The sequence below is a fragment of the Lactuca sativa genome, chromosome 2 (assembly GCF_002870075.4).
Source record: "Lactuca sativa cultivar Salinas chromosome 2, Lsat_Salinas_v11, whole genome shotgun sequence".
Lineage (NCBI taxonomy): Eukaryota > Viridiplantae > Streptophyta > Magnoliopsida > Asterales > Asteraceae > Lactuca > Lactuca sativa.
The window spans coordinates 184,386,393-184,391,821 of record NC_056624.2 but is presented as its reverse complement, the minus strand read 5'-3'; the positions used below and the strand labels follow the sequence as shown (position 1 = coordinate 184,391,821).

The 5,429-nt window shown below is 32.8% G+C and overlaps 1 long non-coding RNA gene across 2 annotated transcripts; it reads right to left on the bottom strand.

Moving 5' to 3' along the window:
• Positions 1–497: 497 nt before the first annotated feature.
• LOC111891927 (uncharacterized) lies at positions 498–3,649 on the bottom strand. Of its 2 annotated transcripts, XR_006188350.2 has the most exons (6): positions 3,206–3,649; positions 3,087–3,138; positions 2,612–2,659; positions 2,210–2,290; positions 1,388–1,462; positions 498–765 (listed from the first exon to the last, which is right to left on the bottom strand). It is a non-coding gene; the product is annotated as an uncharacterized LOC111891927 (long non-coding RNA). The 2 variants fall into 2 exon arrangements; XR_002850392.3 differs by having other exon boundaries at positions 3,087–3,648.
• Positions 3,650–5,429: the final 1,780 nt, after the last annotated feature.

Genomic DNA, 5,429 nt, shown 5'->3' with positions numbered 1-5,429 from the left:
TCTTGTAGCCTAGTTCATTAAAGTTGAACACATGAACAAATCTGAAATTTAGACCGAGTGGTCTAGGTCTAATCTAAAATGCAGTCTTGTGCCGGTCCGAGGAGAATTTGCAAAATTTGAAGTAAAAAATGATGGAGCAAACAAGGATATTTAAAAGACTTTATGAATTGGGAAAGATTATAAATTTACTATTGCATTTGATGGTTGTTTCAATGTGTTGTTTTTATTTTTTGTATTCTTTTTACTTAGCCGATAAGCTTTTGTATATATTTACTTTTTTACTAGGGAAGATTCCCCATATTGCGGGTGTTGGAAGATATTTCTTTGGAAAGTATGCCGTTGATTAAGTGTTTAAAATGGCATGTTGATTAGTTTTATTATCTATGACAGGATGTTAGGAATTGGAATCCCATCTGTCCTTTTGTTCTTGTGTTTTGATAATTTCTAAGCTTTTTCTGCAAAAAAATATCATAAAAATCTATATAAATATACAAAAGTTATGATGAAAACTCATTCCATTCTTAAAGGCCCAACAAAACATGGTCTAGTTCCATTGAATCTAAATAAATAGAAGCATGAAGAACAGAAAACAATGTTGATCTGTGAAAGCAATGAATCAAGTTCTCTGAGTTTTGACTTCATCTCTTCCACATCATGTGATAATCTCAGCTCTTATGTATGCTTCCTTGCTAAAACATGCTCATTTTTCATTGCCTGTACACAATCACCCTTTCTACTTTTGAACACCTCTATGCCCTCCTCAGCCTTGCATAAGTGTCAATATAGTTGAATATTAACTATCAACATCATTTCTCTATAGATAAAAATTATGAAATAATTTGTAATTTTTTTTTGCACACATAGTGATATTTTTTATATATGTTTCAGTTCAACCTAGTACTTTGTTGAGTGAAAAATATTAGAAGAAAGTTTACAGAAAAATAATATGCTGAACAGAAAAAACGATGTCATGCAGAACGTTATCATATTAGTGTAAAATATTAATGAATATTATTGATACAATTAAGTTTAACATATCAAACTTTGTATAAAAATAAATGTTTGCAAATCTCGGATAAAAGATTACTATTGTTATAGTATGTGTGCTATATTACTTTGTCGTCCGTGGATTCCACAAGTTATAACCTAGTATATATATACAATGAAGGTAGTTTGGTCAAAATTATTATACATATTAATTTCCATATAATCCAGTCAATAATGACAAGAAATAGTTTTGTTAACAATTTGGCAAATTATTCTAGTTTTGAAGTGGCAAGTTTACAAATTTCTATGTATCAGTTCTTCTTATTTTCAACATGATCCTTTATCATCAGTGGTCTATCAGAAGAGAAAGAAGAAGAAAACGGATACAAATATAAATTACCAGCAATCGACATCTTTTGAAGTGATTTGCATGTGTACATAGGATGTTCTTTTGCTCAAAACTCATCACTTTTGTCTATTGGAGAAAATAGTTCTTGTTAATAAATAGCATGTGTCAAAGACCAATTTACATTATAAAATTTTCCAATTGTCATAAAATCATGTACAATTGGTTCCTGATATGATAGGACAATGCTATGATTGGGCAAAAAAAATTCAAACTATGATGCCTTAATTAAAAAGAGAAAATCAAAAGCATAAAGTTCCACGGATAATTTTGTGAAATCTGAAAAAATAAATAAATAAATAAAGTAGAAATAAAAAATAATAATAATAATAAAAGAGGTTTTCTAGTATAATTAGATAGACCAATATTGTCGACCATAAAAGAAAGCTCTAGAGCATAAAAGGGCCATTAATAAATTCATCATCCTTTAGTCTTCCAATGGGAACCTAGTTGTAACACCATCATCTTGTGACCTCCCTAGTGTAACCAGATTACCATCTCATCTTCTTATTGCCTAGTTTTTCTTGAAAAAGCTCTAGAATTGATTTTTATTTGATTATGGCTTATGTGTATTAGGGGAAAACAAACCTTTGTTGCATCTAAAAAATCAATAATTAGCAACAATAACAAAAAAGGACGTAATTGTTAAGAAAATTACACAAATTGACAACCTAATTGTGAAATACAAATGAGATGCTATGTCTATATGATCCCATAATTCATCTTCAATATCATAGGTGGATGCCTATAATGGTTAAATCCAACGTGAAAATAGAAATAAGATTCAAAAAATGGAAATGGGTTCATATTGCATACCCCGGTGGAATTTGAGCATACTCCTCAAGATCATCAACATCCATTTGAATCAAAAGTTCTTATTTCCTTATGTTGTTAGCCCTATAAGACACAATTCACAAAACAAAAGTGTCAAGTGCAACTGAAATAATCAACAATTACCAACATCAGCTCATAATAAACCATCAGCAATTAGCAACAACAATAGCTGGAAGCCAACAACTAAGGCATTAATCTCTCAAACGTTATTTGATTGATCAGTCAGTCACATAGCACCTGATCAAGTCATCGCCAGATGATGCAATTACTTTTTATCTTATCCTAGTTTCATAACTCAAGCCTAAGATTGAACATATAAACACACATGTTCATACATAAAAATACACAGATTCCACAAAAAATATTAATACTCAACCGTAGTACCTTTTTTTTTGTCTATTCCAATAGATAATACTTTTCATTCATGTTAACCTACAAAAGAAAATGAAAACCTTATTAAGAGAAAACAAAAAAACCAAAATTATGGATATGTGACGTGTGACCTAACACGAGAGAGAGAGAGAGAGAGAGAGAGAGAGAGAGAGAGAGACCAAGGATTACCAAAGGGTCAGTAAAGAACCGAGTATTAGAGAGTATTTGAAAAGTAGCAAAATGGAGAGTATTTGAAAAAACATAAAAGGTAATTAGCAACAAAGATAAACCATCTCCACATTCTTGTCCTTTTCACCATTTTTTACAGTGTTTTATTATTTCACTTACCATATAACAAAGATTACAAGTGTTTATAATCAAGAAAAAAAAACAAGATATGTATATTACATTCTTTATACAAACGAAGGTATCAAATTTTAGACCAAAGTTTGTCTAAATGAAGTGATATGGGTAGATGATGGTTTACCTGCAATTAAAGTGATGATGGAGCAGACAGGGTCTTCACGTTAAAGTAAAATCTTCAAAAAAACACACACAATGGGGTTTTTATGTATTTTATACAGTGGAAAAGAACATAACACAAACCTGGTCTATTTCTTTTAACATATTGAGAGGAAAACCCAAGAAACAGATCACCAATGGAGATTTACATCCGAACCCCCAAGAAACAGATCACTATGGTGAATCGAAGCAAGCAATAGAGATGACAATAGAGTTAAGAAGCCTCATACAAATCCAATTCTTCTTCACCGTCTCTATGAATCGACTTCTTGGAATACCTGCAATCGATAGAGTAAAAGAAAGTTATGGAATATGAGATTGAAAAAGCGTGAGCCACTATAGCCTTAGAAAAAACAAACAACATCATCAGATGGTGTGACTGGCGGCTAATTAGGGTTAGAGAGAAGGAGAGATGGTTGAGAGAAGGGGGAATATTTTACAAAGACCAAATATTACTAAATTTTAAATAGAAAAGAGCTAGAGAGCCAGAAAAAAAAAAGGGAGAAAGGAATTGATATACAAGGGAAGCCGTAGAATCAGTTTGTTTAGATAACCACAGATCTGGGATTAAAGGGACCGAGTCGCTGCTGATCAGATAAGATTTCAGCGTATAAATTCATTGTACAAATCGCATAAGGAATTGTACCTTTTAAAATTCAGCATTTATGGCTAAATGCTTATTAAGGTATAAAATATATATATACACAAAGATAATTATAAGATCTATAGATTATAACTATCAAATATAAAGTACAAGAATTATATGATGATAATTATAAGAGTTACTAAAAAGAATTAAAGAAAAGATAAAATGCCTAAGGTTAAATGTGTTAGTGAGCTTTTACTATTCATTCAACTTGATTGAATTCGGCTACCCCGAATCTATAATCGTTAAACTTGCAAGAGCCAAAAAGATATGTACAGATCTATACGGGGTTGACACCCCCACTTACGATTGCTAGCTACAATCCCGGTAGGATAACTTTCTTTATATATGCAAGCGTTATTCGAAGTCCGATGAAGCGCCGAGTGGAGAAATGATTAGTCTACAACGTCGATTATGGGGGCTCATGGAGTCATGGTAATACAAACCAAAAACCTTAAGTGGTCAACTACCTAGAGGGACGCCTTCGAGTAGTTAAAATTATAATAGATTAGGGCGTATAATCTAAATTAGTTAAATCTAATAAAAGTATTATTATTATTAATTACCATACGGATACACTACTTACGGGAGAGGTGACTATTTTGAACTATCACTTGGTTTGCTGGATTTCAGAACGACTATATGCTAAAATGGTCTTGCCCTCCTGAACTTCTCATCTAGTCGATCCTTACTTGATATTACTTGATAGTCTTGAAGTATAAAACATAGACTTAATAAAATATCCTTAATCAAACACTAAACAGATAAAGTAAGTTTGAGCATGGATCGATTTTGACCTATAACCGAACCAAAACCAATGGAATCAGTTTTTAAATAATCCAAACCGAAACCAAACCAACGGGTTCGGTTTCTCGGTTCCCGGTTTGGTTTCCGATTTCACGGGTTCGGTTCCGGGTTAAAGAACTTTGGGTATGTTTAAGCCAACTTAAGCATGACACAAGTTTATATAAGCACCAAGAGGTACTAATTTCTAGTGTCATTAGCGATGTGTGATGAATTGAGCTTATGAGAAAAGAGAAAGTGTTTATAAGGCTTGATCAGGCGTTGTGTTTGCAACCTCCAGCGATGTGGGATGGTATTAAGTGTTTGGAAAAATAAATCAGTTGTGTATGTACCATGTTTCAAGCATGCGAGCTAAGGATCAAATAAGAAGTGTGTTAACCACATGAGCCAAGCACTGATTGTGTTAGGATTTCGCAAATTACACATAAAGAAACTGACCCAAATCGAAATTTTCGGTTTTTGAAAAATCTCAACCCAACCCGTCGGTTTATGCTTCGATTTCGGTTTTTTGGTTTCAGTTTCGTCTATTTTTGTCGGTTTTTGAGTTTTCGAGTTCGGTTTTGCTCAGCCCTAAGATAAAGAGTTATAACAACTCTTATGAATATACCTACCTATCATAAAGATCATCCATTCAAATCGCAACTTAAGATTTTAGGTAAAAAAACGAATCCTAGGGTTAGTACATTCCTGCTGTAATACCACAACTAGACCTAGAGTGTGCAACTGAGTTTTTTTTATGGTCCGACCAACGCACACCTGAACCTAGATGCCATAGTTGACATCCTAAACGCTTAAGGATTTATGCCAACGTACTAGACCCGCACATGTATGCCCAACGTACACAAAGTACGCCCAGCG